We start from the raw sequence: 25269 nt of genomic DNA, 5'->3' as shown, positions 1-25269 counted from the left end.
TGGATGAAGAACAGCTGATGGGCCAGGCTCATTCGGGGACTGAACGAACCTTTGAATATCCTAGTGAAGAATGCCAAGCTAGTTTCCATGGCCGAAGCAGTGCGGATGGCGAAGGATTTCGCCAAGGCCTTTGATGTCAAGGTCCCACCGAAGCCAACACCATCACCTTTCAAAAGGTTTTTAGCTTCAGAAGGTGATTTCAACCTTCCACCGTCTAAGAGATATAAGGGTCAAGACCAAGATATGGAAAGTTCCAGAATGGAAGAAATGTCCTTTTCTCGGAACTCAATCCCTTGGAATTCAGCTTCAGAATTTCCACCCTTGAACAAGGGAGTGAAATGCTATAACTGTCAGGGATTTGGACATCGCAGTATGGATTGCCCAACTCCTTTTAGAACAAGGTTTTCAGGGCGGAAAAATTAGGGATCAAGATTTCAAACTCCAGCTCCTTCCTTCCAGAGTAATCAAGTTTCTTTCCTCCAAAATCAGAGAAATCCCAAAGGCAGACCCTCTAACCACCCCGCAGTTTTAATCCAAAGTAATGCAAGACCTCTGCCTTAGAACAGGATAAGTCAAAGAGAGATGTTCCCAAATTGGTCATCCACTTCCAAGGCAGTAACGCTGGAAGTGATTGAAGAAGAAGAAGAAGATGAAAGAGATCATACTCCACCTACGAGATGAGGACATCTCGCGTTTTTTAAGTGGGGTAGGATGCAAGATTCCTCCCTCCAGCTTTTGAGGTGTGCAGGTGTAAGAACCTCCCCTTTTGATCTTGTAATTATTTCTCTCTTTGAAATAAAAGAAAGATTCTGTTTTACCTTGTTTTGACCTAGAGCGAGAAAATGTCTAGAGAGAGGTAATCCAAAATTGAGATATTTTTGGATATAAAAATCCTCCTAGTGTCTAAAATGGTTTCCCCTAAAACAGAAGTTCAAAAAGAACTTTCCAATGTGCAATTAGAATTAATTGAAAATAAGTATAAAGGACCTTAGCCTAAGGGTCTAGATTTGTAAAAAAATTTAGTGGATTATGGTCCAATTAAGGTTCCTATGGACCAATAAGATTAATCCAAATATAGGGAGGAGATAAATTGAAGAATAAAAGAAAAACCTCCCAAAAATGAGTAAATGCTCACATAAGATGAAGAGTTGACTAAGGACAAGGTTTATTAGTAAAAAACTATGAATATTACTAAAAAATGAGATATTTTGGGTATAATGATTCAATTTTGACACCTTCATAAGGAGAATGGGGCTCTTCAAGGAGGCACCTATTTCACATGTGTGGTGGAGTTTTAAACTCAAAAATATTGTGATATTTTTTATCTCTCCTCTCTCTTGGATCAAACCAAATCAAAAGGGAGCAAAACTAGGTCCAAATCTTGTCCAAATTTAGCCAAACTAAACCTGGAAAATTTTAGAAAATAGTTGGACTTGGTTAGAGGCCTCCCTCACCTATAAATAGATCCTTAGCCCTTTGTAAAACAATATGAGAACTATACCATGCCAGTATTATATTGAAATAATGATATTTTCTATTATCCTCTACAAATTGGAGAGATTGGAGCTTCTCTCTCTCTTCAATCTTCCTTGGAGTCTTCATCAACATACCAAACCAATTGATTGGTTAAGGGCCTCTACATTGATTAAAGAATCGAGCAATCTACGAGGTAAAGTGTGGTTTATGGTCTTTTTTTTAATCTCCAAATGTTTCTCTCTTCTCAATCCCTCTCAAGCTTGAGAAGAATTCAATTGAATTCTTCTCAAGCTTGAGAAGAATTCAATTGAATGGCTTTTTAATACAATTGAAGTTCTTTAATGAATTGTAGTGATAAAACACATAAATTCCCATTTATGCTTGAATTAAATGTTTTTTTTAAGCATGTGTCTCTCTTCCCTAAAGAATGGTCATTCCTATGATCTATTCTATATTCAAATGATGCTTCTCATGAAACGATTCTCTAATCTAAAAGTAATTTCTATGCTTGTCAAATTGAGGCCAAATAAGTGGCTTTTAATGCTTTTATGTTATTTAATTCATGGAAAAATTAGGAATCAAATCCATAATTAGATATTGATCCAATTAATGGTTATTCTATCATATGATATTACTAAACTTTATGTTTTCAAAATTATTGAGAATTATCAATAATAGCAGCGAAGCATTTACACATAAATCATTTTTGTAAGATCCCTGACCCCACTGCGCAACAATTTTCAGGGGTGCTAGCAGCGGAAGTAGCACTTCTTGCGCGGGGTAGGGTCCCACACTCGGGGCCTTGCCCATGGATATCCGGACAAGAGACTAATCCATCGGTTTTTCTGAAACCGAACCCGAAAAAACTTTCTTTAACCGGAAAGCACGGGCGATTCCACCAGAATAACTTTTCCCTAACGTAGTCAAAAGCCTTAACTAACTAAGCTCATCTGACGGAACCCATAAGTCCCATAGTCAGATCAGGGAAAAATACTGTACTTGGATCATAGAGACCAATGCTTTTTTCCTCATTGAGAGGCACAACCGTTGATTCTTTTCCATAGAACAATTTTTGTCTGGGATTTACTTCATCTATCGAACTAAACAGAAATTGAGTCTCGATTTACAAATCCATCAGTCCAGCCAGTCCCATGGGTTACCAACCACTGTAGTGATGGGATCCAATTAGGAATTTGGTTAGATTTTGTCCGGGGTACCAGGGAAAAGAGTTCCCAGGCCCCCTAGCGAGATTTCCCAGCAAATTTAACTCCAGTCACACCACTTACACACCCAATATGAAATTGCCTTTTTCCTAGATTCAAATGTATTTAATTCAGTCATTTAATGAAATCATAGTGTTACTGATCATAAACTTCCAAGTATCTCGTTGAATCTTAATTTTCAATCATTCTTTCATCGGAGTATCTATGGCATCATTGGCAACCAGAACGCTCACCACCTGTTCACTCAGGGGCCTTTTCTATAGTTCCTACCCAGTAGATAATCACTTATAAAAATCAAGATGGAATCCTCGTTGAAGATCAACAAGATCAACCAACAGATCCATATAAGAGAGCTATGGACTCATCAGTTGAGGACCAGCAAGGTCAATCAACCAGATCCATACTTGGTTTCAGAAAACAACTCTGACTCCTTGTTCCAATATCTTCCACGATGCACGTGTGGGTATCTTCGGCGACCCAGAGCCTGAGCACCATATGGTCAGCACCCTCTAGGATCCTTTGCAGGTCACCTAGCGCTTCACTCATAGGCCGCTTCCTTGGTCCCTCATTCACCATACTGGAAGCTCACCATTTAAATCGAACCAAGGCTGTCGGCCGACCTTGCTACGCAAGACGTCCTCCATTGACTCTCCGTCTCACAGCACTTGCAACTTGATCAGTTAGGTCTCCACGACCTTAATCACAAGACAGCCAAAATGCTTCCCCAGCATTCTTGACATAAAACAGTCATTTACAAACAGGTCACAAATACAGTTTCTATATTGAACTCTCATCTTTCCACATTATCCCTCATCAGTCCACATTACTGAACTCTCATCTTTCCACATTATCCATCAGTCCACATTACTTATTCCACATTCCATTCATATGTGTACTCATTCTCATCCAATCACATCATTTTCCATCTCATCACCTCAGATTCATTCACATCACATATCATATATTCACATCCCAATTCACACGTCATCACATCTCATCCATTCATCATTGATATCGATGACATATCATTTCACATACACATTCGCATTCATTATTCTACAATCACATCATTTTCCATCTCATCACCTCAGATTCATTCACATCACATATCATATATTCACATCATCCCAATTCACATGTCATCACATCTCATCCATTCACTCATATCGACGACACATCATTTCACATACACATTCGCATTCATTATTCTACATACACATCCACATTCGTATATCCACATCATACATCCAATTCCACATCCGCATTCATACATACACATCCATATCCACATCCATACATCCACATCCACATCCACATCCACATCCATACATCCATTTTCACATTCATACATCCACATCCACATCCACATCCATACATCCATTTTCACATCCACATCCATATGCATACATCCATTTTCACATCCACATTCATACATCCACATCCACATTCCATATCTACATCTATACATCCACATGCATACCCACATCCATACATCCACATTCACATTCACATCCATACATCCATATCTACATTCCACATTCATACATCCATATCCACATTCATACATCCACATCCACATTCACATTCATACATCCATTTTCACATCCTCATTCATACATCCACATACACATACATACTTTCATACATCCACATCCACATACATACTTTCATACATCCACATCCACATACATACTTTCATACATCCACATCCACATACATACTTTCATACATCCACATCCACATACATACTTTCATACATCCACATCCACATCCACATCCATACATCCATATATTCACATCTACATCCATATATTCACATCTACATCCATACATCCATTTTCACATCTAGGATGAAAATTAACACTTTAAGAATACATATACGATGGGAATTACTCCTTTTGAATAAAAAAAGTTAAAACTTATTTTTCACAATTTTAAAAAATTTTACGATAACCTCCTTTGTATGACTGACCATTTTTCAATTCTTAATTCTCTAAAATTAATTGGAAGTTCACCAAGAGTATTTAAATCATTCTAATGTAAACATTTTCTATTTATCAAAACGAAACATTATGAAAAACTTGATTTTATCTATTAATCATTCATCTAGGATAAAGAATAGTTGGATTTACTAAAGAAGAGAGGGGAATGCCTTTTTTCAATCAGGCATAACATCATAAGCATTTTAGAGAAGACAAAAATCATAAAAAACCATAAAATGAAATAGAAAAGAGAAAAATCTCTAACTTACAAGGAGAAGTTGAGAGCTTTCCCTTGGCTTGATGGTTTGAGGGATCTACTCTTGTTTGAAACAAGAGTGGCCACCAATCTTTAGAAGAGGGAAGGTCAAAAACTAATGAATTATGAATAACTTCACAGTTTTTGGCTCTTGGGAGAAGCAGGGTAACAGTGCAAAAAACACTATTAAGCTTCAACAAAGGGGGAGGCTTCTATTTATAAGAAAAAGTGAGCCTCTAACCAAGCAAATTGATTCTAGAATTTTCTAGATCAGTTTGGTCAATTTTTTTACCATTTTTAGGTCAGTTTAGCTCACTTTTTAGATCTAGTTGAAACAGGAGAGATAAAAATATCTCATTATTTGGGAGTTTAAAACTCTCCCCCACATGTGAAATAGGCACCTCCTTCATGAGGGTAATTCCCCCATACTGAGGTGTCAAAAATGCATCATTTCTTCTAAATATCTCTCTTTTTTAACTAATAACCTTGTCCTTAGTCAACTCTTCATCTTATGTGAGTATTTACTCATTTTTGGGAGGATTTTCTTTATTTCTTCCATTTATCTCCTCCACACATTTGGATGAATCTTATTGGCCCATAGGAACCTTAATTTAAGATTTTGAAAAAATCTTGACCCTCAGGATGATAAAGACAACTTTAGTAGGAATAATACTTTTATAAAAATCCTTTTATGCATCTATTTAGGCATAAGTTCAATTTTAAGAAAAATAACACTTTCGAATTAAAAATAAACATTTTATGCATTTTACTATGCATAAATTCCATTTTAATGAGAATAAAACTTTCAAAATAAAAATAAATCTTTTATGCATTTTACTATGCATAAATTCCATTTTAATGAGAATAACACTTTCAAAATAAAAATATATCTTTTATGCATTTTACTATGCATAAATTCCATTTTTATGAGAATAATAATAAAAATAAATCTTTTATGCATCTAACTATAAATTTAATTTTAATTAAAATAATACTTTCAAAATAAAAATAAATCTTTTATGCATCTTTCTATGCATAAAATAAATATTGATAAGAATAACTCTTTTGAATTAAAAATAAAATTCTTTATGCATCTTTATATGCATAAAATCAAAATTGATGAAAATAACTCTTTTGAATAAAAAATAAAATTCTTTATGCATCTTTCTATGCATAAAATCAAAATTGATAAGAATAACTCTTTTGAATTAAAAATAAAATTCTTTATGCATCTTTCTATGCATTAAATCAAAATTGATAAGCATAACTCTTTTGGAAAAAAAATAAATTCTTTATGCATCTTTCTATGCATAAAATCAAAATTGATGAAAAAAACTCTTTTGAATTAAAAATAAAATTTTTTAATGCATCTTTCTATGCATAAAATCAAAATTGATAAGAATAACTCTTTTGGAATAAAAATAAAATTCTTTATGCATCTATTTATGCATAAAATCAAAATTCATGAAAATAACTATTTTGAATTAAAAATAATATTCTTTATGCATCTTCTATGCTTAAAATCAAAATTGATAAGAATAACTCTTTTGGAATAAAAATGAAATTCTTTATGCATCTATTTATGCATAAAATCAAAATTGTTGAAAATAACTCTTTTGAAATAAAAAGAAAATTCTTTATGCATCTATTTATGCATAAAATCAAAATTGATGAAAAAAACTCTTTTGAACTAAAAAAAAATTCTTTATGCATCTATTTATGCATAAAATCAAAAGTGATGAGAATAACTCTTTTGAAATCAAATAAATTCTTTATGCATCTTTTCATGCATAAATCCAATTTAGTAGGAATCACACTTTTAGAATAAAAGAATTTCTCTTATGCATCTAATTTATGCAATAAATCCATTTATCATAAAAATCATACTTTTAATATTAAAAAATATCTTTTATGCATGCATACAAATCATTTATGATCAAAATCACTCGTTTAATATAAAAGGATTTCTTTTATGCATCTATTTATGCATAAAAATCATTTATGATAAAATTCACACTTTTAATATAAAAAAATATATTTTATGTATATGTTTATGCATACAAATCATTTATGATGAAAATCACTCTTTTTATATAAAATAATTTCTTTTATGCATCTATTTATTCATAAAAATCATTTATGATGAAAATCACACTTTTATAATCAAAATAACATTTCAATATACTTCCTTCTATGCATGGAATTTAATTCTAAAGAAAGTAACACTTTTTTAATAAAATATTTTTAGTATGAATTTTCTTATACCTAGGATGAAAATTAACACTTTGAGAATACATATACGATGGGAATTACTCTTTTTGAATAAAAAAAGTTAAAACTTATTTTTCACAATTTTAGAAAATTTTGCCATAACCTCCTTTGTATGACTGACCATTTTTCAATTTTTAATTCTCTAAAATTAATTGAAAGTTCACCAAGAGTATTTAAATCATTCTAGATAATGTAAACATTTTCTACTTATCAAAGCGAAACATTATGAAAAACTTGATTTTATCCATTAATCATTCATCTAGGATAAAGAATGGTTGGATTTACTAAAGAAGAGAGTGGAATGGATTTTGTCAATGAGGCATAACATCATAATCATTTTAGAGAAGACTAAAATCATAAAAACCTTAAAATGAAATATAAAAGAGAAAAATCTCCAACTTACAAGGATAATTTGAGTGCTTTCCTTTGGCTTGATGGTTTGAGGGATCTACTCTTGTTTGAAACAAGAGTGGCCACCAATCTTTAGAAGAGGGAAGGTCAAAAACTAATGAATTATGAGTAAATTCACAGTCTTTGGCTCTTGGGAGAAGCAGGGTAATAGTGCAAAAAACACTATTAAGCTTCAACAAATGGGGAGCCTTCTATTTATAGGAAAAAGTGAGCCTCTAACCAAGCAAACTGATTCTAGAATTTTCTAGATCAGTTTGGTCAAATTTTTACCATTTTTAGGTCAGTTTAGCTCACTTTTTGGATCTAGTTGAAACAGGAGAGAGGAGAGATAAAAATATCTCATTATTTGGGAGTTTAAAACTCTCCCCCACATGTGAAATAGGTGCCTTCTTTATGAGGGGAATTCCCCCATACTGAGGTGTCAAAAATGCATCATTTCTTCTAAATATCTCTCTTTTTTAACCAATAACCTTGTCCTTAGTCAACTCTTCATCTTATGTGAATATTTACTCATTTTTGGGGGGATTTTCTTTATTTCTTCCATTTATCTCCTCCACACATTTGGATGAATCTTATTGGCCCATAGGAACCTTAATTTAAAATTTCGAAAAAATCTCTTGAACAGATTATACTTGATTTCTAATGCACCTTTTGAAAATCTTTTTGAACTTCTATTTCGGGGGAACTTATTTTAATAAGAAGAGATATTTTTCCATCCAAAAATATTTAAAAATTGAATTACCCAGGGATTTGACTATAGGAGAAGATATTGGACATCTTGAGAGGCTGGGGAGGAATCTTACAATTTTCATTCATAATATGAAAAGAGGACTCTCTACCATATCCTAGGATTAATCATCCTAGGTTAATTGAATAATTCTCACTAACCATGAATAAATTGATTTTTATGTTTATGTATAAATAGTTATTTAGCAAAAAGAGGAATTTCTAGTAATTCAATTTTTAATGTTAAAAGAGGAATTCCTATGACATTTGAAATTCCATCATTTGGATGGGAAAAGAGAAATTCCTAGCATATTGAAATAATGGATATTTTATAAAATTTGGGGATCCAAATGTGAGGATTCCCCTCATAGAAGTGTTGGGCGTGTAGAAGAGGTTTTGGGATCCACCAAGGAGTTAATTTTGGAAATTGACATTGAGGCTCTCATTGAGGGATGGAACTCCATGGAGTGCACTTAGGCCTACGCGCCTGTCCTGTAAGCTTGAGGTTGGCAAACCGGTTGCTGGCGTTGGGGAGGACGAGGATCTTTGGGTGTTGTGGACGAGGGGATGGTTGGATCTTTTGGGGATCCATAATTAAGATTTCCCCTCATAGTAGCCTTTTCCTGCGACAAGTTTCTTCGGCACCCAGTGAGACGAGTGATCAAACCCTGTGTTTTGCTAGTACGGTTAGCAGTATTAGTTGGGTTAGTGTGTGACTTTGTGAGGTAGCAACTTGTGAAGTGGCAATGTGAGAGTGAGCGGCTTCCGTGTGTGGTGGTGTTGCGGGAGTGAGAGGTGTTGATGTGGTTGGCATGATTAATGGCCTCTTTTTTGCGGGAGTGAGAGGTGTTGATGTGGTTGGCAATGATGTGGTTGGCATAATTAATGGCCTCTTTTTTGGGGGGACAGATTGATATGGTTGAGGTGATGAAAGGATTGTGGGTGGTGGAATGAGGAGTGTTTGGCATGGGGAAGCAGCAAAAATTGGCTCTTCATCCATCATGAGAACAATGACTTGGCCAAAAACCAATTGTAGAGTCCCCGTCCATGCATCCCAGTTGATGTTGCATCAGTTATGGCCCATCCACTCCCTGCCTAAGAGGATCTCTTCATGCATAGTTCCTGAAGGCATTACATAAAACTTCCCTTCCAAGGGATTATTTCCAATGTGGAACAAGAGTATGGTTGTGCTTATGCAATTAACATGCTGTGAGGCAATTGTGGCGACAATGGGGCAGGGGTTTCTTTGAGTGTAGGTTTCCCAAGGGAACGCCATGTTTCATATGACATTAGCTGGTTTCACCTCCCAGTCTTCTCCTTCTAAGATGACCACTTGGGCCATGTTGACCATGATATGTCTCTGTGTAATCTTAGCTCAATGCCTTGCTTTTTCCTCTTCTTATGTAGCTTCCTTCATATCTTCATCTTCCTTTTTTGTTGTTTTTTTATCATGGATGGCTTTTAAGGTGGCCTCAGTTAGAGGACTGTAGTAGCGTTTAAGTTTGCTACCATTGAAGTAACCAACCATCTCAACACCATCAAGTGTTTCAATGCGCACGCCTTGTGGTGTTATCTTAGAGACTAGGAATGGTCCTAAGCCTTTGAGCCTAATCTCTTTCTGCAATAAAATGCTAAGGGGGCCTATTTCTTGATTAAGTGATGGGTGCGGTCTTTATTGAGGAGGGGATCGATCGGTAAGACATTGGCTAAAAAGTGAGCAACCTCTTCGCCCCATTCAAGAATCAAACAAAGCATTCAAGAATCAAACAAATCATTCAAGAATCAAACAAAGTTTAAATAGGTAGGAGAGAATGCTATGAACACCACTATCTTGACATAGACTTTACACACACAAGCTCAATCTTGCCATAGCTCATTCACTCATCATCCCACTCATTCATGCATCCAATACAAGAAGAAAGCTAAGCTAATGCACACACAAGCTCACTCATAAGCACACACAAGCTCACTCATAAGCACACAAGCTCAAAGCACACTTCATTCTCAAGCACTTACTTCCCTAGCATGCACACAAACCTTGAAGCTTAATAGAACTTGAAATAAACATGCATTCTCATTCACTACTCAAGCAATGCCTTGCCCATGGATAAGCTACAAGCTATGGAGAAGCTTAAGCTTGAATCCACTACCACACAAAGCCTAATAGAGATTCCACAAGCATCAACAAAGAAGCATGCACACTAGAGAATAGAGATGATAAGAGAGAACACATCTCATTGCATTGAATTAGAAGAGCATTGCTCATACAATAGTGTAGATGGGGAGAGAGAAGAGCTTGCACCTCTATGAACAAGAGGGAGAGCTAGTCTCAAGAGAGCTCAAGCATGAGTTCAGCCCAATGTGTGTGTGAGATCTCAAATGAGCCACTATTTATACTAAAACTCCTAAAACTCCCAAAACTTCCCATGTGGGATTATTCTCAAGCCCACTCCCACACTCACCCACAACTTGGAACTCTCTACAAGAGCCCTAAATAAGAATGTCAAGTCTCTTGTTTTCCTACTTCCATCTTTGTGTTGCATCCTTGCATTGATTACCACTCGTCACGCAACATTCTCCCCTTCCTATTTTGTGCACGTTCTCGAGCGCGTAGATGCGAAGGAAGAGTAGAATCTCCAGTGTGTACCTGCAAGCAAAATGATAGGTGGTTTGTGTGTTCTCTTTTTTTTTTTTGAAAGCAAAAGTACTGACAGACAATAACAAAACAAGCAATTTTATTGAATAAGACATGGCAATAAACATCCAATTAGCTAGAGGAAGGAAACATTGAAGCAGTGTAGAGATTGAATAGGTTAGTTCAAGCCTTAATAATTACTACCTGCAGCTAACTAAAGTAAAGAATGTTTTATGCCAAATGTATTGTTCGTTTCCTAGAAGGCAAAAGACAACAGTTAATCGAGGGACTATCAACAAGCAGTATACTGAGCCTATGCTAAGTCAAAGATGTCGGTTCAACACTAATAAATCTAACATAATTATGTAGTGGTAGACTCTTGATATTGCTTAGTGTTTTGGTTTAATATTTTAAGCACAACGGCGACCATCCTAGATTAGACAAGCATTTCTCTTGGGGCCTTTCTGTCCTCCTTTTTTTTTGGGGACAGGGCTCTCTTCAAGAGTATGTTTGCGCACCTACGGTATGTTTGCGCACCTGCGGTATGGCTATTCCTTGCTACACAAGGCTCTCTTCAAGAGTATGTTTGCGCACCTGCGGTATGGCTATTCCTTGCTACACAAGGCATTGGTCTGGGAAAGGTATAGACCTTCCTCGCCTACCATGAATAACAAGGCAATAGGCCACAAACATATACACTTTTCTTTTATTTTTGTCATGCCAATTTTTGTTATGGAAGGTTTATTAGATTGTCCCTAAGTAATGTAATAAGGGCAAGATATCCACTGACGGTCCTATGATTAATTTAGTCTCTTTGTCCTAGGTCTGGAACTCTACCTTTAGCACAAAACACTAATTACTTTGTATTACTAAACGGGTAAAAATAATTACGGTCAAACTTACACTATCAAGTCTAAAGCTACTAAAATGCTATCCCTTTTCTAGACCAAAGGAGATGCATATTGCCATACTTAGTAAAGTGAAATTTATAAACAATCAAGCAATAAGAAAAATACAGAAAACATTAGAGATTGGCATGAGTTCACCTATTTCTGTTAAAGCACTGGTTGGTGAAGAATTGTTTGCACTTGATTGTATGACTGTCAGTTGCGGTACTGAAGCGGAAGATGTAGTTTGGTGCTTCTATCTGTTTTATTCCAACAAAACAAACTAAAGAGAAAGAAAATTAAAAAGATAAAAAAATAAGAAACATTGGTGCTAAACATCGGATTTTGCCGAGGGGAAAAACCCAATGGGAAAAAAGTGCCCTGGCTTCTAGTTCTTATTAAGAGAGTACAAGTGTGGGGGTGGATGTATGTCTGCATTCTCAGGTGGGTGGACATCAATAGCTTCAGGATGTAAAGATAACCCAAAACGTAATCCTACCCATGGAGAAGATGGCAAGGGAAGAAGTGCATCCTCACTAACATATGGTATGGGCACAGTAGGACGGCTAAAGAGGTACCTATGGTTTTGAAACCGTTCTAAATACTCACTCACATTGAGCCAAAACTGACATGTAGATTCATGGGGAAGAAGAACCTGCAAAATGGGAGGAGTTAGCAAACAAAGGGTGTCCTTGCGCCATGTTTGAGCTCTTTCCTCTTCCGGGAGTCTTTGTTGGTTGGGTCCACGTTGCGGCATCATAATTGCCCAGAGATTATGTCGTTGAGGTGTGACCCCCATGATTTGCTGCATCATACCAGTGCCATAGCGACGGAAATATGTGCGACACTGCCAACATATATGGGAAGCATTCCCCAATACCATACGAGCACAGTCGCGGCAGTGTGGAAACGGATGATGTTGCTGGTAGTATAACTCCACAAATTGTCTTCCACAGCAATCCTCACCCACTGGGGGATAAAAATATCGGGAGTGCATCTGAAAAGGTGCAATGCTGTAGCCCCCTTGATGGTTAGGGTGAGTGCTATCTAGGTCCAAAGATGGACTGCATGTGTCCAGCCAAGTCTCCATTTGGTTATTCTACACAACACATAAGGAAGTGTTCAGATTTTTTTATTTAATGCAAGTTGAACGAAGAATGCTAGTATGTACAGGCATGACGGAAATAGAGCTAATAGATTCGATAGATGAATTGCCAAAAAGTACCTTTTGTAGCTTGATAACTCTTTCAAGAATGAGTTTGTTTTTGGATGTAACATTATGCAAATTGTTTTTGGGGTGTTGACGTATGGCACAGGTTCCTTTTTGTTGGACTCTTTTTGGTACCCATTTCAGAGTGCGTGCAAGAGATTGAAGTTTAGTCGGAGGTGAGATTCTAGCGATAGGCATAGGAAATGCATTGGGACAAATAGGAGGAGGTGTGAATGGAGATGTTTGAACACTTCTCAGCTTTGGCAACCATATGGTAGCTATGTTCTTGCCATCCCATTGGGCTTTCAAAATTTTCTTGGGTCTTCAGAGTGCCCAACTCTAACACCTATGCCTGTAGACTTATGGCTGGTAATGTAATTTGAATAGGGAAAGAGTAGAATACCGACGACATTCCAAATAGTTGGAGTTGTAGGAAGAACGCTCTTTCCTTGTTGATAGTCAGGGAGTCTACTTGTGTAGGAGCCTGATTGAAAGTTGTCGGCTTTGTAAGACAAACTTTGACATTGCTTGTGTTTTGAGGAATAGACTCTGAACTTGATTCGGTTGCAATATCCTCCTTCTGATGTGTTGCCTCTGAGATAGAAGTGAGTAAAGGTACCCACTTGCCTTTTTCTTCCCATGTCAGTTTGGAGTATTCCTTCCTGTTCGAGACCTTCTGATGATGTCCGATTTGATGATGTCCGATTGACGCGTCAGCTTGTGTTTCCACCTGGACTCTTTCAGGCTTGGTAAGGCGTGGTTTCCAGTATTGATTTGGTTTCTATAAGTGAGGTGGTATTGACTGCTTTTGTTCTTGAGTAGATTCAGGAACATAATTATGTTTTGCTCTGCAGTAGTCTCTGCATTCTTTTTTGGTAAGCCACAAGGTAGTAGCACCCTCGTAGTAGCCTTGTGCTTGCAGAACCTTCTTTAGGATCCACCGTTGTTGAGTGGTCTTGTTGGAGGTGGAACTATTGGTTTTGGTGAACCTCCTCTTTAGCTTTGTATTCCTTGGATGTTCCTTGGCAGCATTGGGTCTTGGCTTGCAAGCTGCTTTAGGTAACCAGATTTGAATTCTAAGTGCTTCCCCCCTTCCGTAGCCTTGTGCATATAAGAGAGATGTTGGCACATGCCATCCTTGAGTATTGTCATTGTCATTATTCACCCAAATCATTGGATCTTTTGAGGTTGTCTCTATCACAGTAGTGATGGTCTCCACCTTGTGAAAAGATGGGAGTGCCGAAGCACTTGATCCTGTAAGGTGAGTAGAATTTACCAACAAGGTGTATTGTCGTGAGTTCTAGTCCATACTGCATCTGGTGGTTCTAATCCATGATCTGCCTAACTAAAACAACATCCACCATTGCTTGGCTCTTGTTGGCAACATAAAAAGTCACGTGCATAGATTGATCCTGAATGGACATATTAATACAGCACTTGCCTAGGGCTGGGGTTTCATCACCAGAGAAACTCTGGAAGTTCAATGATGCATTGGTGAGCAATGGTTGGCCTAATGATGTCCACGCTTCATAAGACAAAACATTGCAGTCGGCTCCCAAATCTATAAGTGCAGACACTGCAAAGATTGCTCTTTGAGTAGGGATCCTTACATCAATATGAAAGGGATCTATAAAGTCTTCATCATCATTCAAGTGGGTGGCCATAATAGCTGCCTTGCGACTCGTGCTATGAAAGGGATCTATAAAGTCTTCATCATTCAAGTGGATGGCCATGATAGCTGCCTTGCGACTCGTGCTAGTGCTACTCTAGCCTTAGCTTCTTCTTTTGCTTGACTTTGTAACAAAGCTTGAGCTTTTTTACGTGTCTGACTAGCATGTATGCGTATCAGCATATCATCTGTTAGAGGTTCTTCATAGCGTTTCAAGCGGCTACCATTGATGAAGTTAGTCATTGGCTCTCCGTCTAAGGTTTCCAACCTTACTGCACCACTCGCACTAGGCTCGTTGATCACAAATGGACCAAGTCCTTGCATTTTTAGCTTGCGTTTCTGTTTCTTCAATGTGTAAAGCAACACTAGATCACCTCTCCTGAAGCGACCTTTCTTCACATGCGTATCATGCCAATGCTTTTGGCGTTGTTTTTTAGCATACATGCCAATGACTGCCAATAGCCTGTCTTCATCTAGCCTCTCCAATTCAACGATCCGTGTAGAGAATTCATGATCCGTCCACTCAAGTTGTTTTGCAACTCGAAGTGGACGGTACAATAAATTCTATCAGAAGGATAGCGTCCAATCCAAAAACTAGATTGAAAGGTGTCGTGCCTATGGACGTTTTGTAAGCAATTCGGTAAGCCCATAGAACTGAGTGAAGTTTCTGTTCCCAATCTGTTCTATGTCCCTCAACAATCTTTGTAAGCGCAGTGCAAAGAGTCTTGTTTGTGCTCTCAACTTGACCATTTTCTTGCGGGTGATAAGGCACTGACCTCTTATGGATGACCATAAAATCTTCCAAAAGAAAGGTAATGACTTCATTGATAAAATGCACACCTTGGTCACTCACAATCTCAATAGGTAAATCGTAGCGACACATGTTCGTATAAAAACTTTGCAGTGGTCCTAGCATCGTTTTTTACTGTGGCTTTTGCTTCTACCCACTTCGTAAGATAATCTGTGGCTACAATGATATACTCAGCATGTGTATGGCTACAATGATATACTCAGCATGTGTATGGCATGCTGGTGGTTTAATCGGTCCCACAAAATCAATTCCCCATTTTGCAAAAGCTCTAACCCCCATAATTGGTCTCAATGTCATATCCTCATACTTGGTAGGAGGTTTGGCTCTTTGACATTGATCACATCGTTTGACATACTCTGTTGCATCTTGAAAAAGCATAGGCCACCATAGTCCTGACCATAGTATAAGTTTGGCAGTTGTTTCTCCACAGAAATGTCCACCCCCAACTCCTGAATGTGCATGAGTCAATACGCTAAGGTAGTCACTCTCACAAACACAAGTCCGTAGGTTTCCATCTTTGCCTCTTTTGTACAGCTGGCCTTCAATAATCTGAAAACTCGCTGCTTCTACCTCTATGGCTCTCTTTCTATGCCTAGGCATCTTATCGTCCGTATGACCCTATGTCAATTACTTCACAATGTACGAACTCCAATTGGGTGTTGTTGAAATATAAAATAGAGTCACATGAGGAATGGGTTTCCTTTGTTGACAAATTTTACAATTCCGTACGTACTCTTCTGTATCACCATGAAGTGTTGGCCACCAATATCCTTCCCACAAAACTCTTTTAACCGTATCCTTTCCAGAGACATGTCTGCCTCCTAAGCTCACATGGACATATGAGATAATCTCATCATATTGATCAGGGTCAGGGCATAGATGAAGTATTCCATCTTTTCCTAATTTATACAATCATCCAGAAAGAAGCTTATAAGGAGCACAATGCTCTAAGGTCGTTATCTTTTCATTGGTGGGACTAATGGAGTTAACAAATCCTATCGTTAAAACTTGAATGATGGGTTCTGCCCATCTTGGTGCTATCTCAACCAAGAATAGCGTCAGGAATATCATCATCTATACCAATGGGTGCTTCTCCTGAAGTTATCCTAGAAAGATAATCAGCCCGTTGATGCATTTTTCCCTTCTTTATCGCCGCTACTTCAAATTCAAATTCAAGTAGAATAACAAACCAGCGTACAATCCTTCCGGTTGCACATGGCTTGTTCACAAGGTAAAGAAAAGCTTGATGATCTACAAAGAATGTAAATTTGTTGGCCAAAAGGTAATGCCGAAACTTCTTCACAGCATAGATCATAGCTAAGCCTTCTCTTTCCGTGGTGGTGTGATTCGTTTCAGCACTATTCAACTGGGCTAGCATATGAGACTGGAAAGTCCATTTTGTTCTCGCCTGGTTGAGCTAAAATACAGCCAGTTGCAAAAGCCGAAGCATCTATATGTACGTGGAATAAATTATCCCAATCCGGCGACCTGAGAATAGGTGTCGTCACTAATGCTTTCTTCAGCTTTTCAACAAAGGCTTCTTCACAATCCTCTGTCCATTCAAATACAACAAGGAGTGCGTACAATGGCCGTGCTATTTCAACGTACATGTAGATAAATCTACGATAGTAGCCGCAATGACCCATGAAAACTTGTACCCCTTTTGCATTGTAAGGTCTAGGTAGCTCAACAATAACAGCTATCTTTTTTGCATCCGTGGATATACCATTCCTAGACACAATGTGGCCTAGAATCTTCCCTTGCCTAACCATAAACTTGCATTTATCAGGGTTAAGGCATATGCGATACACTCTGCATTTCTCAAAGATTTTTTTGAGATGCTCTATGTGTTCTTCTCTGTTTATGGAATGCACACACAAGTCATCCATGAATATTTCAAGAAATAATCGCAGGTATTCTTTGAACGCATGGCTCATCAAATTTTCATGTTTTCAGCATTTTTTTAAAAATTAAAAAAAATAAAAATAAAAATAAAAAATAAAAATAAAAAATAAAAAATAATTTAAAAAAATCTATAAATTATGTGTTTTCTTTGGAGTCCACATTTTCTACATATTTTGCATTTTTTTTAAATTTTTGTAATTTTTTGCATAATTAGTGTAATCTGCATAATTAGTATTTTTAGTATAATTCGTATTTTTATGTAATTATTATAAAAAAAATTTAAAAAAAATATGTATTTACACACATACTCATGTTAGTTGCATTTAGTGGTTAGGTAGGGTTTATAAAAAAATAAAAAAAATAAAAATATATATATATATATATATATATATAAATTCAAAAACTGGACACTGCAACGTGCTAAAAATAGCGTATGCATCTACGCTCGGGAACAATACTAGGGGGACATAACACTAGTGCACCATCTAGGTTAACCACTCAAGGGAGCGGCACTCAATCGGTTGTTGGCAACTTGGAGAGCATTCTCGAGACATCTTCGGAGTCTCAAACAACAGAGAGTCTCTCAAGAACCGAGAGTGATATTTCAATGGACGTAAACGAGTCATTTGGCATGAATAGACCATCCACACCCATTGGTATGGCAGATTCTGCTAATCCATTTAAAATCCCAAATGGGGAGTTGATTGACAACATGAGACTCCATTTCTTGTATACAAACGCGCATGGCGGTGAGATCTACAAAGATCTAATGAGCCGGTTTGTTGTTAAAATTGTAGACATTCATTCTGCGTTTGAACCAACACCATGGGTAAACTACCAAGACGATATGTACATGGGTAGAAATGGAGTACGCTACACGAGGTCACCACAAATCCTGAACAAGTGGATGCTTTGGGTGTACTTCAACCTAGCGCACAAGCAAAGCAGAAGAAGGAGCTTCCATCGGACCCAAATGTGCCAGGAACATCGTGCAGACCTGGTACGCCTATTTCTCTACTTGAAGAATTGTTTTTCGACAGGAATTGGGAGGATAGAGAAAGAACGGGAAAAGAAAAAGAGACCAAGAAAAACCCATGGGACATAGTAAAAGAAATTCCAGTAGTCAAAATCTATCAAGACGGCCCAATTAAAGAGGTGTATAGGGATGTGGTAGAAACCTACTATGCAACCACTAAGCACCCGAGCTTAGAGCTTCCAGTCACGCATACAATAACTGTAGAACATCTAGAAGGTTTCACTAAGCGTGTTCATGATAGATGGGGGAACGACTTTAGAACCCTTGAATGGCCAGAGATTAGGGAAATGACATGGAAAGGAAGGCCCCTTTTCACTGAGGTGTCTACCTTAGACACGGCTCATCCAGATGAATCTGCCTTTCGAGGAGAAACACTAGCACCCCCATGGGCTAGAACCCCAAGTGTGGCTCGACCAGGTAAAGAACCTGTCTTTCCAACGATTGATCCTACGAGGAGACCCGGGGCTATTAGAGAATCTAGGGGAGAAGAAAGACCACGAGCAAGTGGATATGTACCTCCAAGAGAACCCCATAGACCAAGTGAACTGACATTTGAAGAGCCTAGAGTTAGAGGCCGAGACTCATATAGGAGACATGACGATGAATATTCTAGAAAAGTGAGACCATCTGTGCTGCAAAAGCTTGTCAAGAAGTATAACGGATCCGGTGACCCATATGATCATATAGCAGCTTTTAAGCAAGCTATACATGCGGAGCAAGTCACGAATACGCATACGCATACGCTTGATGCTAGAGAGTAAGTCTTTATCATGGTTTCAGACTTTAGAGCCTGAGGCAAAACGATCTTTCGATGGGCTAGAAAAGAGCTTTATAGCTGCGTTTTCAAAAATGGGAATTAAGCACAACGCGGTAGCTCAAATTTACGCCTTTAAGCAAAAAGATCAAGAATCTGTGCGAGATTGCATAAATAGGCTAAAGCAGTACATCAATCGATGCCCTGACGTTGAGAAGCCAAGAGAAGGAAGATTAATTTCTATCTTCCTGGAAGGCTTACGAAACAAGACGCTTCACGCTCACTTGTACGCAAAGAAGCATGTTATCTTCAATGAGTGTTGCATGGATGCCATGGATTACGATGACAACTTTGACATGATTGGCATGGGAAACCAAGATAGTCATCCGGATGATAAACGTAGCTCTGGGAAGGGCTCTGACTCTAGTGTGCCATTAGTTAATCCTCCAGATCAGATTGCTGAGATAGTATTGAAAAAGATGGGGCAATACTACAGAGCTTCCTACCGACCCCAACCATCATACATGCATACTATACCTACAGGCCCCTACGTCTGTGGAGGATGTGGAGGTAGCCGTAAAACTGAGATATGCCCAACCTTCTCACCATTGGTTGGCAATCAACCAACAAAGAAGTGGTGCCAGCTTTGTAAATGGAACTACACACATGTGACTTTGGATTGCAATCACATTGCAAGGATACAAAGGGAACAAGCAAACAACTCTGCACCTAGGCAGCAAGTTGTGAACCATGAGAGAACCTTAGTTTCTCAAGAGCAAGCACGGCCGGTGCTAGGAGCTCAGCCTCCTCCACCTGGCACAGCTTCCTTTCGATATGTGGAATATGAGAATCCTGCATTAGGAATGGAGATGGTTAGCTCTCAACCATACTACATCGAAATGGAGCATCCTCTTGTCGAACCCTACTTTGAGAACCCAACCGGACCAAGCCTAGTTCATGACTTTAATGGAGACCCAAGCTCTTTGATGCTTATAGGATCTCAGCCAACCAAGACTCAAGGTTATCCAGGACCATATCCTACAAAGAGACTATACCCCATGCAACAAACAGGACCATGCTACGAATGTGGTGGACCACATTGGGCGAGAGAATGTCCAAATAAGAAACGACCCCTCTTAGCTAACATAGGCACAACATCTACGTTTCCACCTATAGAGAGGTTTTGCCAAGGGTGTAGCATTGACCATCTACCAAAGGATTGCTTGTTGAAGCCTGCGGATCCGGCAGCACAAAAAGCTAAAGCGCCCCTCAACTATGTTGAAGTGATTCCATCACCCACGACATCTGAGGAGGAGAACGAACTAGTGTCGCTAAGAGTAGTGACTAGAGCCCAAGCACAAAAGAATGTCAAAGAGGTTGTTGAGAAACCCTCTGAGATTAAGGTTCTATCCAAAGATGGAAAAGAGAGAAAGAAATCAACTCGACGTAAACCACGCAGCAAGAGGAGTAAGAAGTCGAAGGAGCAGAAGAGCTCTGATGGAGGAAATTCTATCCCAAAAGAGCTAGAAGGAATGTTGAAAACAAAACAAATAGGAGAGAAAACTCAAAATGAGCAAAAGGGAAAAGCATCCGAGTCTGACGAAAGCTCAGGAGGATCAGTCCTTGTGGACAAGGTGTACGAGCCTTTAGATGCAGCGCTTCAAGCGTATAATAGTAGAATCACAGCTCTGACCGACGAGCTGCCTAAGAAGCTACAAGAATATCCCAACCCTCGTGAAGAGACAATCAACTTGGCTATCCATAAGCAGTTGATTAGGGATACTCAGACTCTAATAGACGGCCCACCACCTATGTACTCAAGAGGACCTGCTTCTTTGAAGCCTAACTTAGAGACGATACGAGAAGCCACGCGGGTATGTACAATAACCGAGCCAAAACCTCTGAGCTAAAACATCCGAGCTGATCCATTTAAGTCTTGTTTATTCATGTATTTATTCAAGAAAGTATCAAAATTGGCAATATCAAAATTACTCTGAAACATGTGACAAAATGGTGCCTGTTGTCTATTACCTAATGACATTCAAACACATAGCTCTCCAAATTCGTGTCGCCATTGACATGATAAAACTTGGTAACACCCCGACAACTACCAAACACTTGCTTGCCACACACAAACTTGGTACACAAAGAATCGAAATGGCAGATATGCTTGTCACCTCCATCCACAGCAAAGCTGAGTTGATCCCCAGAAGGTGTAATATCTCAAACAGAAACCAAACTATCAGGCAAATCCACAGAAGGACAAGGTTTGTAGGTAAAATGCAACCAATCAAAAAGCCTCTCCCTACAGAATTTGATCAAGGGCATCAAAAAAGGTTCTGTTTGGTACGATTGACGTGTAAAATTCTCACATAGTAAGTGTCATTGGCAAGTAAAAATTCTAGACCAAACCACATGCAACACCATGCATGCAACAAGACAGGCTAGACAAAAGACACAACCTTCCAAATGTTCCCAAAAGTCTAGGGATAGTCAAGGAGACAACTAAAGCACACTTTATTAAGAGTAGCAAGTACAAACAGCTAAAAAAATAGTTCAATAAACTCAAAAACGTACAGCTCGCTTGACTTTCTCTTTCTCTATCATGTTAATTATCAAGTGCTTATTAATAATCAAGAAATACAAATCAACATAAACAATGAAAAAAATGAAGATTAGCTTACCACCATATTATCTGAGAACTTGATTTTCAAGACGATCCCTTTCAAGATTAGCTTCAAGGCGGCTCTTCGATCCCTTTCGCTGGCCCAAGAGCAGAATGATCAACAGAATACCTTTCTCTCTCTCCCTCTCTCTCTCTCTCTCACACACACATGGCGAGTTGGCATTATAACCATTTGAAGCAAAGAGGGCACTACACAATATACCTTTCTCTGTGTGTGTGTGCGTGTGTACGTGCGTGCGTGCGTGTGCGTGCGTGTGTGTGTGTGTGTATCATTGCAAGTGGTGGCACTCATTGATGAATAACCAAAAAGATGTTCACCACCCTTTCGCTGGCGAAATATGCCCTGCATGTTCCTATGCCTCAACTAAAGCATCCTTAACAAGGATATGGTGAGATGGCAATCTATCGCATAACCTCTCCTCTCTCAGGCACACATATTGATTTCGGCCTTCATGGGGTGGACACCCGTGGCCAGGTGATGTGCAAAAGCAGACCCTTCAGGGATGCATCTGAAGCCCGCCTAAGTAAACTACTCATTATAGGTTGGCATACTGAAGGTTTATAGCTAGACTTACATCCTTAATAAAACGATCGTTGTGCATATGTCTCTCCCTCGCAGCTCTGCACCTCCTGAGGAAAACCCTAAAGGTCCCCTGCATCAAAGATACGCCATAACCTCTCCTCTCTCAGGCACACATATTGATTTCGGCCTTCATGTGAGAGCAATATACCAACCCTCTTCCACCCCTTTCGCTGGCGAAAGATGTTGGTGGAAAGCCTATAATAAGCACTATGGCATAAACACTCCTGAATTATTGTATAATCTGTGAAAAAACCTACCTTGAAGACAAAGTAAATGCAACCCTTTCCCTGGCGAAACTTGTTCGCTCAGAGCCCTCTTCCACCCCTTTCGCTGGCTGAGCGAGCCCTCCTCCACCACCACTTTGAAGAGCCTATAAAGGCAACTTAAGTTTCTCAAAAGTATAGACACTGGTTGTGTTCAATACTCGTTGGCGCCACTTGAGTCGTGGAGGACATGAGGGTGCTAGTTGTAGAAGGCAGAAACAATACAAGAGATATAGACAATCTTTCTCCAGCGAAAGGTAGTAGGAGAAAGAGAGAATGAGAAGAGAGAGAGAGGGTAAGAGAGTGAGAGACAAGAAGAGGCTTATTAAATACAAAAACAATCATATAGAAAATTGATGCAAATATTTCGAACGCCCCTTCAATGCATATAAAAAGAGGCTTATTTTAATACAAAGACAATCATATAGAACGGTGGTGCATAGCATGCTTTTTTATCATTGCTTGCATTTAATATAATTTGCATTTACAAGAAAATAAAGTGACATAAAAAAATGAGTTGCCTTGCATGTGCTCGTTGAAGTTGCCTGTTTTGTTTGCTATGGAGACTCAGAGCTTTGCAGTGATAACAAATGAAAAACGTGATAGTGTATTTCATAAGTTATCCTCTCACGGTGTCTGTGTTGTTACGAGGAAGGAACTAGGTCTCATATTTAATATTATACCAGAGAGCTTAAAGCTGCACCAGAGTGTTGGATGCGGTGATGAACGTGATGTTCTATTTCAAGTTCCATTCTTGTCAGATTGCATCGACGGTGATGTTCTCTTGGATGTTCAGTTTGGCAACACATTCATTGTGTCAGGTGATCCAGAAATTGTTTGTAGCAATGTTGCATCAAGTTCTACAATACATTCCTCCTCTGTCAGCATTGTTGACATAATACAAAAGTTGCCTTCGTCCAATGCTCTTCGCTTGGCATGTGATCTTGTCTCAGAGAAACGAAGTGTAATCGAGCTTCCACAAAAGTACGATGGTAACATACTGTTTGAATTTCCCCCTGTTGATGCTGGCCAAAAGACTCAAGGTACAGAGGTGAAATTTGATGGTCACCTTTGGTGTGAGGATGTAACCACAAACATTTCAAATTTCGATGGAATTGTGAGACTCAGAAAATGTGGTGGCCACCTCGTGTACGACAATGACCTTTGCTCTTACTTTGCAAGAACAGGCATAAAGAACGAGACTCAATGGAAAGGTCGTCTGCTCAGAGTGCCACAGGTGAATCAAGTTACTTCAGGAACATTGCAATGCCTGCACTGCAAAAGTCATCCTATCTGTAAAACTTTGTGCTCTTGCAAGATGTATCTTTGTTTTCCAAAGCTTCAAAATGTAACAAGGTGTGTCATACATATTGGCTATCATATGCACCCAGTTTCTCAAGGAACATCTAGGAAAGAGATAGAGAATCTAAAAGAAAAGGTTGCAGACATAGTTGCCACAGCACCAGAGTCAAGACCAAAGGCAATGCAAAAGAAGCTAGCTGAGGATATTGTATTCGAAGCCATCTTGTCATCTAGTCAACAAAATGAAGGAATGTCAGATGAGGAGCTTGCACTATTGTTTGAGAGATTGCGACCAACCCTTGACACAAAGAGGTGATGCTCTTAAATTGAATTTTTTCCCTTGCTTGTGTGCATTTGTGTCAATTCCTTATTGGTATATTTCTATCCATTGTTCTAGATTATCAAAATGGAAGAAGGAAGCCAAAGAGGAGAGATGGGATGGAGAAAGAGGCTTGGATAGCATTCTTGCCTTGAAGTCTAGGAGCAAAATTGATTTCATCCAGAGTGTTGTTTTTCTAGGACAATTATCTTTCTCCTCATTTGATAGATGTCATGTTTTTAAAATGACAACCAGGGGTCCTGGTTCTGGAGTTGATATGGTCAATAAGATGCGCCCTGAAGGAGAGCTAGGTAATTGTTGGGTGTGCTTCGACCATGTCAAAAGAGTTCGTGATTGGCACACTATGGCATGTCATGTTTATAATCCATTTCTTAGGGAGCTTCAGACAATAGCCATTGGAGAGTTTAAGACAGAGGATACCGAGGCTCAAGTACTCTTTTGGAATTTGTTGAATGAGGTTATGATGAAGGATGGTCATGGTAAGGCAGAATTCCATGGATTCATGGTGGCTGATGAGGCGGTTCAAAATTGGAAAGCAGTAAGAACGGTCTTCAATGGGGGCCCTGACAATATAATGGAGGGAAAGGAGCGTACATGCTTGTGGCATTGGGAAGATAACTTACACTAACATGCTATTAGGTGCATTCCCTCTCAAGACCAAGAAGAATTCAAGTTGCGCTGTCGACAATGGAAGAATTCTCCCTCGGTCGTGGATGATGAGGCTCAACTAAAATCCTTGTGTGCTTGGCTACATGCTGGTCATGCAATTTCTAAGTACATTCACATGTTGGAAACATGGATTGTGTGGTGGCATGCTAACCTTCTCAGGGGTTCCTTGCTTAA

This window comes from Cibotium barometz, chromosome 28 (assembly GCF_041138505.1).
Source record: "Cibotium barometz isolate CiBa-2024 chromosome 28, ASM4113850v1, whole genome shotgun sequence".
NCBI classification, from domain to species: Eukaryota; Viridiplantae; Streptophyta; class Polypodiopsida; order Cyatheales; family Cibotiaceae; genus Cibotium; species Cibotium barometz.
This window is presented reverse-complemented; position numbering follows the sequence as displayed.